The 11,971-nt window shown below is 48.5% G+C and overlaps 1 protein-coding gene across 1 annotated transcript in view; it reads left to right on the forward strand.

The window, feature by feature from the left end:
* The window catches only part of LOC137436603 (uncharacterized), a 77,488-nt gene that overhangs the window by 45,008 nt on the left and 20,509 nt on the right, over positions 1–11,971 (forward strand). The window lies entirely within an intron of this gene.

The following is an 11,971-nucleotide window of genomic DNA, read 5'->3' on the forward strand; positions in this document are numbered from 1 at the left end:
TGTTGCAGGCTTATTGTAAAGGGTAAAATGATCCTCCTCAAGGCTTGGGATTTCCACTGTCTTCAAGCTCCAAAAAACCATTAGACAACAAGTTTTGCACGTGAAGGATACCTCATCCTCTTCCCCCCGGCCACCCTCCAAAACCCCTTGAAGAGAAATGTGGTGTATGGTGCAAGAGGTGATCAGGTGAACTGCAAGGATTATTATATTGTGGAGACAGAATGGTCCCTGAAACCCCAGAAGAGCCAGCATTTTAGGCCAAGCTGCGCAGACATATTCCAGATTCGACAGTGTATTCTCATTTGCATACCATCAACCATATCTTTAGCACCAAGGAAGTAGTTATGTTGGATAGAGAAATACAGTAACGTGTATAAGTAAGTACACCCCATGTAAAGTTTTGACTCTTTCAACATATTTCAACATACAGATTTTTGATCTTCATTTCAATAATATTGATAGATAAAGGTGATATAATATAACAAATATCATGAAACATTTACATTTTGTAGTCCATTATATAATTTAAATAAACATGAATGCAAATTTCGCATGTGGAAAAAGTAAGTACACCCTTACATTTATCACTACTTCAAATACCTAAAATTAGAATCAGGTGCACCAGCTCAGGTGCAAATGATTAGAACATCGTCAGAGAGGATCTTGGAGGAACCTGTTTTATTTAAACCTCAGACATTTAGTTTGGTTTGCTCTTTGTTGTTAAAGTGTGCGGCGTCACCATGCCTAGATCAAAAGAGCTCTCTGAGGCCTTCAGAAAGAAGGTTATAGATGCCTACGAGTCTGGGAAGGGATTTAAATAGATCTCCAAACAATTTGAAATCAATCATTCGACTGTCCGGAAGATCATCTACAAGTGGAGAAGATTCCAAACAACTGCTAACTTGTTCAGGCCAGGCCGCCCCAGCAAGTTCAGCCCGAGAGCAGACCGCAAGATGCTGAGAGAAGTTTTTAAGAACCCCAGAATGTCATCACGGGACCTACAAGTAGCTCTTTCCACTGTTGATGTCAAAGTGCACGAGTCTACCATTAGAAAGAGGCTGCACAAATTTGATCACCATGGGAGGTGTGCCAGGTGGAAACCTTTGCTGTCCAGAAAGAACATCAGGGCAAGACTAAGGTTTGCCAATGAACACCTCGGCAAAGTCCAGCACTTTTGGAACAATGTGCTCTGGACAGATGAGCCAAAGGTAGAGCTATTCGGCCACAGTACCAGAAGACATGTTTGGCGAAAACCAAAGACAGCATTTGACCACAAGTACCTGATACCAACTGTAAAGCATGGTGGTGGAAATATTATGGTTTGGGGCAGCTTTGCTGCATCAGGGCCTGGGCAGCTCACCATCATAGAATCCACTATGAATTCTTCATTGTACCAGAGGGTGCTTGAGGATAATGTGAGGCCATCTGTCGGAGAGTTGAAGCTCAACCGAAGGTGGACCTTGCAACATGACAATGACCCTAAACATACCAGTAAATCCACCAAGGAATGGCTGAAAAGAAAGAAATGGAGGGTTCTGGAATGGCCAAGTCAAAGCCCGGATCTAAATCCCATCGAGATGTTGTGGGGGGATTTGAAACGAGCTGTGCATGCAATTGTGCATGCTGTGCAACAATTTTTCGTTGAATAAATTATTGCAAAGTCAATTTTTTTTTTGTTTGTTCAATTAGAACACCTTTATGTATAGATACTGTTTAAATAATAATAATAATAATAATAATAATACATTTATTTTATATAGCGCTTTTCAAGAAGCCCAAAGGCGCTTTGACAGAGTACAAAAAACAAGTGCAAAAAGACAAAAATCAATAGGTAAATAATCAAAGCAAAAGGAAGGAGAAGGAGAAGAGATAGTCAGGGGTTAAATGCTGTGGGTTAAATGTTGAATGCAGTGTTGAACAGGTGGGTCTTGAGTGATGTTTTGAATGTGGTGAGTGAGGAGGAGTCTCTGATGGTGGGAGGGAGTGAGTTCCAGAGGGTGGGAGCAGCGATGGAGAAGGCCCTGTCCCCCCAGGATCTGAATTTGGTCCCCATGGGGGGGGGGGTCAGGAGGTTGGTACCAGCAGAGCGGAGGTTGCGGGTGGGAGTGTGTCTGGAGAGGAGGTCAGTCAGGTAGGATGGGGCCAGGTTATGGAGGGCTTTGTTGGTCAAGAGGAGGATTTTGTACTGGATTCTCTGGGGGATGGGGAGCCAGTGAAGCTTGTAAAGGACGGGGGTGATGTGGTCACGGATCCGGGAATGGGTGAGTAGACGGGCAGCGGAGTTCTGAATGTATTGGAGTTTATTGGTGATTATTGAGGGTGAACCAAAAAGGAGGCTGTTGCAGTAGTCCAGACGGGAGGTGATGAAGGCGTGGATGAGGGTTTCTGCAGCCGTGGAGGAGAGGGATGGACGGAGACAGGCGATGTTTTTCAGGTGAAAGACGGGCTGTCTTTGTGATCTGTTTAGTGTATTTGTCGAAGGAGAGGGTTTGGTCGAAGATGCTGCCAAGATTCCGGATGTGAGGGGAGGTGGATACTGGGAAACCGTCGATGTTGAGGGCAAAGTTATGGGTGGATTTGGTGAGCATTTTTGAGCCAATGATGATTATTTCAGATTTATCTTAGTTAAGTTTGAGGCGAAGCAGTGGAATTGGAGACCATGACGGCGGATTAAGTGACCAAGGGGGGACAGGTACAGGATGAAGAGGAGGGGGCCAAGAACTGAACCTTGGGGGACACCTTGGGGGAGGGGAGCAGTGGGGGATTTGCAGTTATTGATGGAGATGAACTGGCATCTGTCGGAGAGGTATGATTTGATCCAAGAGAGGGCAGTGCCGGTAATGTTAAAGGTGGTTTCAAGTCGGGTGAGGGGGCTGGTGTAATTGATGGTGTCAAAGGCGGCGCTGAGGTCGATGAGGATGAGAATGTTGAGGTTGCCAGCGTCAGAGGAGAGGAGAAGGTCGTTGGTGATTTTGAGGAGAGCAGTTTCAGTACTGTGGTTGGAGCGGAATCTGGATTGGAATGTTTCATACAGGTTATTGGCAGAGAGGTGATGTTTGAGTTGAGTGGCTACAGCGCGTTCCAAAACTTTTGACAGAAAGGGTAGGTTGGAGATGGGTCTGAAGTTGTTTAGGGTGTCAGGGTTGAGTCCAGGTTTTTTCAGAATGGGGGTAACAGCAGCAATTTTGAGGGATGGTGGGACGATGCCTGTAGACAGGGAGGAGTTTATTGGCGCTGAGGAAGCGCCTTTAGCGATTGACTTCCAGCCAGTGTAACGCTAATTCCTGTCACAGGAATTCGGAGATCATATAAGTGGGCGTGGCAGTTCCTGATTGGTTCGTGTTGGGGAACGCCTTCTCGCTGCCGACGTGACGTAAATTCGCGCACGCGCACTGGTGATTGGCGCTGAGGAAGCGCCTTTAGCGATTGACTTCCAGCCAGTGTAACGCTAATTCCTGTCACAGGAATTCGGAGATCATATAAGTGGGCGTGGCAGTTCCTGATTGGTTCGTGTTGGGGAACGCCTTCTCGCTGCCGACGTGACGTAAATTCGCGCACGCGCACTGGTGAAGCTTACTCGAGCTTACTCGATCCCATATTACATGTACTTTCATTGCATACAAATTATACTTCCTCCTAGAAATTCCAAGCCCGAACCTCAGCGCAATCCAAGAGGATTCACTTGTTGTTGCAGTGATAAGTGGAGAGAGAGCAGGAAGGGAGGCCTTGACAAAGCTGGAGGGGATGGGGTCAAGAGTGCAGGTGGCAGTTTTCATTCCTATGAGGAGTTCAGAGAGGTCAGTTGGGGAGACTGGGGAGAACTGAGACAGGGGTTGGCAGGATAAGGGGGGGCAGGTGGTTTGAGGGGTAGCAGGTGCGGTGGTGGTTAAGCTGCTGTAGATGTTGTCAATTTTGCTTCTTTTTTTCTTTCTTTTTTCTTTTTTTTTTCTTTTTTTTTTGTATACTGAATCGAGGCTCGTGAAAGAGCTAACATTTATTTCACAAACAAATCAACCAGACAAACAAAATATACAAAAAGAGGGAGCGGAGGACAAGATGGGGAGAGAAGCATTTGAGAAGGGGAAGCATTTGAGAAGGGGAAGCACACCACCACAACATTTGAGAGCAGGGAGAAGTGTGGGAGGGAGAGGGCTTGGGGGCAGGAGGCGTGGGAAGGGGAGGGGGGGGGGGGAGAGGTATAAAACAAGGGGACCGAAATTAGCTGGGGTAGAAAAGATCAAGGTTTTGGATGGGGGAGGATAAGAGATGGTGGTGAACAGCTGTTTTAAAGACCTGGAGGGTGGAGTGGGATTGAAGAGAGTGAGGGAGTTTGTTCCAGAGGCGGGAGAAAAGAGGAATGAAGGAGTGAAGGTGAGCAGAAAGTCTTGATTTTGGCAGTTTAACCATAAGAGGGTTGCAGGCAGATCTTGTGCGACCTGTAGGAATATTTGGGGGACAGAGCCCAGAGAGGGCTGGGGGAGCAAGGCCAGAGAGGAGTCGGTAGAAGACGGAAAGACCACCAACCTGCCTGCGGTGAGTGAGTGAAAGGCCCTTGGAGTTAGCTTCATCGCGGGAGATTCCAATGATTCTGAACGCTTTGGTTTCAACAGCATGAAGACGGGCTAGGTGTGAGGCAGGAGCACCAGACCAGAGGGGAGAGCAGTATTCCATAGAGCTGCGGATGAAAGCCTTGTATGTGGTGAGGAGCTCAGGTGTGCCAAGGAAGGACTTCGCACGACGGAGGATGCCCAGTCGACGACTGGCTTTGGAGGCCAGATTTGAAATGTGGTTTTCCCAGGAAAGATCAAGGCAAATAGTGAGACCCAAAAGCTTGAGTGACAGAACTTCTTGGAGAGGATTATTCAGAAAGTGGATGGGAGGGTTTTCAGGTCGGTCTTTTCGGAGAGACATCGTAAGAGTGTGAGATTTATCAGGATTGAAAGACATGTTCCATTTGTTTGCCCAGTCTGTGATTTTGTCCAGGTCTGCAGAGAGTGAGGAGGCTGCAGACTGCCGATCTGAGGGATGAGGAATGGAGCGACAGAGAGTAGAGGCGTCGGCAAAGAGATTTTTTTTTTTTTTTTTTTTTTTTTTTTTTGTGTACAAGATCGAGGCTCGTGAAAGAGCTAACATTAATCACACAAAAAGACAAACCGACACACAAAACACAAAAAACAAGGGGAGCGGCAGACAAGATGGGGAGAGAGGGGGAAGGACACAAAAGAGAGGGGGAAGAGGGGGAAGGACACAAACACAACATTTGAGAGCAGGGACATCGGGAGGACTTGGGGGGAGGTGGGAGAGGATTAAAACATATGAACACTGCAAGGACTCTGGGGTGAATTACCGGGGGTAGAAAAGATCAAGGTTTTCGATGGGGGACGATAAGAGATGGTGGTGAACAGCTGTTTTAAAGACCTGGAGGGAGGAGTGGGATTGAAGGGAGTGGGGGAGTTTGTTCCAGAGGCGGGAGAAAAGGGGAATGAAAGAGTGAAGGTGAGCAGAGAGCCTAGACTTTGGCAGTTTAACCATAAGAGGGTTGCAGGCAGATCTTGTGCGACCTGAAGGAATATTGGGGGGACAGAGCACAGAGAGAGCTGGGGGAGCAAGGCCGGAGAGGAGTCGGTAGAAGACAGAAAGACCACCAACCTGCCTGCGGTGAGTGAGTGAAAGGCCCTCGGCGTTGACTACATCGCAGGAGATTCCAATGATTCTGAAAGCTTTGGCCTCAACAGCGTGAAGCCGAGCAAGGTGTGAGGCAGGAGCACCAGCCCAGAGGGGGGAACAGTATTCCATTGAGCTGCGGATGAAAGCCTTGTATGTTGTGAGGAGCTCAGGTGTGCCAAGGAAGGACTTCGCACGACGGAGGATGCCCAGTCGGCGACTGGCTTTGGAAGCCAGCTTGGAAATGTGGTTTTCCCAAGAAAGATCATGGCAGACAGTGAGACCCAAAAGCTTGAGCGACAGAACTTCTTGGAGAGGATTGTTGAGAAAGTAGATGGGAGGGTTGTCCAGTCGGTCCTTTCGGAGAGACATTGTAAGAGTGTGAGATTTGTCAGGATTGAAAGACATGTTCCACTTGTTTGACCAGTCTGTGATTTTGTCCAGGTCTGCAGAGTGTGAAGAGGCTGCAGACTGCCGATCTGAGGGATGAGGAATGGAGCGACAGAGAGTAGAGTCGTCAGCAAAGAGATAGAGAGGATTTTCAAGAGAGTCAGAGAGATCATTGATGAAGACCAGAAAAAGCACAGGGCCCAGAACACTACCTTGGGGAACTCCAGCCTGAACAGGAAGAGGAGATGAGAGAAACCCATTCAGGGCCACACGTTGACTACGACCAGAGAGGAAGTCCGCCAGCCATGCGTGGAGATTTCCATGGATACCAAAGGAGGAGAGTTTGGAGAGCAGAGCAGGGTGCCAGACCATATCGAAGGCATGTGAAATGTCAAGGGAGACTGCTCTAATTTCCTGTTTGGCGTTGAGGACCTCCATCCATTGTTGAGAAAGCAGAAGCAGCATGTCCAGAGCAGAGTCACCAGGTCTGAAACCAAATTGATGATCAGAGATCAAGCCATTGGAGAAGAGGAAAGATTTAATATCTGAAGCAATGATGGATTCCATGACTTTGCAGATAATTGGGAGAAGGCTGATTGGTCTGTAGTTGCTGGGATCTGTTTTTGCACCTTTTTTGTGCAAAGCGGTGATGTTGGCTGATTTCCAAGCAGATGGCAGATGACCTTGAGCAAAAGAGAGGGAGAAGAGAACAGAAAGAGGGAGTGAAAGAGTGGAAGAACATGATTTTAGGACCCGTGGGCTGATGCCGTCAGGACCAGTTGCAGAATCAGAGTCGAGGGTTGACAGAAACTTTTCCACCTTGTCAGGAGGAAAGGACACAGAGTCCAGGAGCAGCTGGGTACGACTGGGTACGGTGGGTACAGAGAGGGATGGGTTTGGGACACAAGATTTAGAGGCAAACACAGAGTTGAGGCATTCAGCTTTTTCACGTGCGGAGTCAGCCGTTAAGCCGTTTGAGGTGAGGGAGGGGATGGAGGGGGAACAAACACCAGAAACAGATTTGACCAGACGCCACCAGGATTTGGAAGAGGGAGACAGATAAGAGAGTTCGGTCTTGAGAATGGTGAGATATTGTTTCCTGGCTCTCCTGAGGGTGGACACACACTTGTTTCGGGCTTTGTGAAAGGAAATGAGATTTCCTTCCATTGGATTTGCTTTCCAGGAGACGAAAGCAAGTTGTTTCAGGGCAACCGCCTCACCACAAGATTCCGTGTACCATGGACGGGAGGAAGGGTATGACAACTGAAGACGAGATGGGATAAATCTGTGCATGAGAGAGAGCAATTTACTTTGAAAGAATTCCCAGGATGAGTTGATGTCAGAGGCGGTAGAGATGGGAGACCAGTCCAGATGATTGAAGGCTGCTTGAAGACCATGCCAGTTGGCCTGAGTGAAATGCCAGACTCGCGGACGCTGAGGAGGCTCTCTGAGAATGGTCAGAGAGATGTCCACTTTGACAAGCACATGATCAGATGAGCCGATTGGAGCAGAAGAAGAGCAGCAGACATTTTCAGGGAAGTTTGTCATAACCAAATCCAGAAGAGAAGATGCTCCGTTGACTGAGATCCGGGTCGGGAAATTGACAGATTGTGTCAGTCCCAGTGAGTCGCAGAAGTCCTTTGCTGAAGAGCCATGGCTGGTGAGAGAGGTACCCACACCCAGCCAACTGGCATGGTGACAATTGAAATCACCACATATGAGGAAGAGAGAGTTGGGATGGGTAGATAGAAGTTGGTCCATATTATCAGACAGTGAGATGTAGATGGAGTCATCGCTGATTGGTGGACGGTACAACACACATATGAACAAAAGGTGGGAGCGAAGGGGAAGCCGTAGCCAAAGGTATTCCTGGGGGTGAGGTGGAGAGAGGGCAGTGGAGGGCGAGTGAGGAAGAGAGTTTTTTATAAAGATAGCAACCCCACCTCCAGGACGAGGCTCAGGTCTATCATACCGGAGGAGGGAGTAACCTGGGAGAGATACCAAGGCATCAGAGACATCATGAAGGAGGAAAGTTTCTGTTAAGCAGATCACATCTGGTTTGTCAGAAGCAACCTGTATGGAGAGGTCAGTCAAGTTTGAGCGAAGGCCCCGGATGTTTGAGGTCCATACCGTTAATGAAGAGGAAGGGGGAGCATCGGGTCCAGAACAGGGGGGGGGGAGGGGTAGGGTAAGATGTGGAAGAGGAGGAAGAGGTAGGGAGAGCTGTTGAAGGTGTGTCAGAGATTTCAGAATAGCTTGGAGAAAGGGAAGAATGGGGCGGACAAAAGGTTTGATGGAGATTGGGTGAGGCACAGTGAGGTGTTATTTGAGGAGGGGAAGAGCAAGGCAGAAGGTTTGGGGAGATGAAGGTGAAAGTTGGAAGGAGGAAGAGGCAGGGAGGATGCTTTGAGGAGGAGGGGTGAGAGGGGAGTCTAGGAGGGGAGGAGCGAGGGAGAGTCTCGGAGGGGAGGGGTGTGGGAGGAGTTTAGGACGGAGGGGAGGGAAGGGGCAAGGGGGGAGATTTGAAAGGGATGGGTGATGGGGAGGATTTGGAGGGGCGGGGTGAGATTGGATTTTGAAAAGTGTACGATTCATGGGAAACGAACATTTTTTGCAAAATGAGTTTGAGACCTTCGTGTCAAAAATACGTTTGAGGACACTGGAGGAGGGATGGAGTTCTGGATAGTTTATGGAATGTAGAAAGGAGGAACTGTAAGAGATGGTATTATATATATTTTTTGGAATGAATAGATTTGAATAGATAGAGAGGATTTTCAAGAGAGTCAGAGAGATCATTGATGAAGACCAGAAAAAGCACAGGGCCCAGAATACTACCTTGGGGAACTCCAGCCTGAACAGGAAGAGGAGATGAGAGAAACCCATTCAGGGTCACACGTTGACTACGACCAGAGAGGAAGTCCGCCAGCCATGCGTGGAGATTTCCATGGATACCAAAGGAGGAGAGTTTGGTGAGCAGAGCAGGGTGCCAGACCGTAGCGAAGGCACGTGAAATGTCAAGGGAGACGGCTCTAATTTCCTGTTTGGCGTTGAGGACCTCCATCCATTGTTGAGAAAGCAGAAGCAGCATGTCCAGAGTAGAGTGACCAGGTCTGAAACCAAATTGATGATCAGAGATCAAGCCATTGGAGAAGAGGAAAGATTTCATATCTGAAGCAATGATGGATTCCATGACTTTGCTGATAATTGGGAGAAGGCTGATTGGTCTGTAGTTGCTGGGATCTGTTTTTGCACCTTTTTTGTGCAAAGCGGTGATGTTGGCTGATTTCCAAGCAGATGGCAGATGACCTTGAGCAAAAGAGAGGGAGAAGAGAACAGAAAGAGGGAGTGAAAGAGTGGAAGAACATGATTTTAGGACCCGTGGGCTGATGCCGTCAGGACCAGTTGCAGAATCAGAGTCGAGGGTTGACAGAAACTTTTCCACCTTGTCAGGAGGAAAGGACACAGAGTCCAGGAGCAGCTGGGTATGACTGGGTACGTTGGGTACAGAGAGGGATGGGTTTGGGACACAAGATTTAGAGGCAAACACAGAGTTGAGGTATTCAGCTTTTTCACGTGCGGAGTCAGCCGTTAAGCCGTTTGAGGTGAGGGAGGGGATGGAGGGGGAACAAACACCAGAAACAGATTTGACCAGACGCCACCAGGATTTGGAAGAGGGAGACAGATAAGAGAGTTCGGTCTTGAGAACGGTGAGATATTGTTTCCTGGCTCTCCTGAGGGTGGACACACACTTGTTTCGGGCTTTGTGAAAGGAAATGAGATTTCCTTCCGTTGGATTTGCTTTCCAGGAGACGAAAGCAAGTTGTTTCAGGGCAACAGCCTCACCACAAGATTCCGTATACCATGGACGGGAGGAAGGGTATGACAACTGAAGACGAGATGGGATAAATCTGTGCACGAGAGAGAGCAATTTACTTTGAAAGAATTCCCAGGATGAGTTGATGTCAGAGGCGGTAGAGATGGGAGACCAGTCCAGATGATTGATGGCTGCTTGAAGACCGTGCCAGTTGGCCTGAGTGAAATGCCAGACTCGTCGACGCTGAGGAGGCTCTCTGAGAATGGTCAGAGAGATGTCCACTTTGACAAGCACATGATCAGATGAGCCGATTGGAGCAGAAGAAGAGCAGCAGACATTTTCAGGGAAGTTTGTCATAACCAAATCCAGAAGAGAAGATGCTCCGTTGACTGAGATCCGGGTCGGGAAATTGACAGATTGTGTCAGTCCCAGTGAGTCGCAGAAGTCCTTTGCTGAAGAGCCATGGCTGGTGAGAGCGGTACCCACACCCAGCCAACTGGCATGGTGACAATTGAAATCACCACATATGAGGAAGAGAGAGTTGGGATGGGTAGATAGAAGTTGGTCCATATTATCAGACAGCGAGATGTAGATGGAGTCATCGCTGTTTGGTGGACGGTACAACACACATATGAACAAAAGGTGGGAGCGAAGGGAAGCCGTAGATAAAGGTATTCATGGGGGTGAGGTGGAGAGAGGGCAGTGGAGGGCGAGTGAGGAAGAGAGTTTTTTTATAAAGATAGCAACCCCACCTCCAGGATGAGGCTCAGGTCTATCATACCGGAGGAGGGAGTAACCTGGGAGAGATACCAAGGCATCAGAGACATCATGAAGGAGGAAAGTTTCTGTTAAGCAGATCACATCTGGTTTGTCAGAAGCAACCTGTATGGAGAGATCAGTCAAGTTTGAGCGAAGGCCCCGGATGTTTGAGGTCCATACCGTTAATGAAGAGGAAGTGGGAGCATCCGGTCCAGAACAGGGGGGGGGGGAGGGGTAGGGTAAGATGTGGAAGAGGAGGAAGGGGTAGGGAGAGCTGTTGAAGGTGTGTCAGAGATTTCAGAGATTTCAGAATAGCTTGGAGAAAGGGAAGAATGGGGCGGACAAAAGGTTTGATGGAGATTGGGTGAGGCACAGTGAGGTGTTATTAGAGGAGGAGGCAGAGCGAGGCAGAAGGTTGGGGGAGATGAAGGTGAAAGTTGGAAGGGGGAAGAAGCAGGGAGGATGCTTTGAGGAGGAGGGGTGAGAGGGGAGTCTAGGAGGGGAGGAGCGAGGGAGAGTCTCGGAGGGGAGGAGTGTGGGGGGAGTTTAGGAGGGAGGGGAGGGAAGGGGCAAGGGGGGAGATTTGAAAGGGATGGGTGATGGGGAGGATTTGGAGGGGAGGGGTGAGATTGGATTTTGAAAAGTGTACGATTCATGGGAAACGAACATTTTTTGCAAAATGAGTTTGAGACCTTCGAGTCAAAAATACATTTGAGGACACTGAAGGATGGGTGGAGTTCTGGATAGTTTAGGGAATGTAGAAAGGAGGAACTGTAAGAGATGGTATGCTTTGGAACTGTAGAGATGTAAGCTTTGGAAGAATGAAAGGAAGGAGATGCAGTTGTCTACTGTGAATGACTGGGTGGTGGTGTCCAGGGGGCTGAGGAGTTTGCTTATTGTAGAGAAAAGTGCTTTTGGGTTTCCAGAGCCAGAGTGGATAATTTGAGAGTAGTAGGCAGAGCGGGCTCGGGAGAGGGCATCTTTGTAGTGTTGTAGGTGGTCCTTGTAGGCTTGGGAGTGAACTGTGAGACCTGTTTTATTTCGGAGTCTTTCAAGTTGGCGAGCACGAGTTTTCATCAGGCGGAGTTCAGGGGTAAACCAGGGAGCAGAATGGGTGAAAGAAACTCTTTTGGTTTTTATAGGCGCAAGCTGGTCAAGGCAGGAGGAGAGAGTGTGGTTGTAGTAGTCAGTGAGATCAGAAGTGTTGTGGAGGTCAACGAAGGGAGAAGTGGACATTTTTTCAGAGAGGGTGGATGAGAATGAGGTAGGTGAAAGAGCGTTTAGCTTACGGAAGTTGATAGTGCGATAATGCCTAGGTGTTGGGGTGGGGATGTTGATGGTCAT

Source organism: Myxine glutinosa, chromosome 11 (assembly GCF_964187855.1).
Source record: "Myxine glutinosa chromosome 11, kmMyxGlut1.1, whole genome shotgun sequence".
NCBI lineage: Eukaryota > Metazoa > Chordata > Myxini > Myxiniformes > Myxinidae > Myxine > Myxine glutinosa.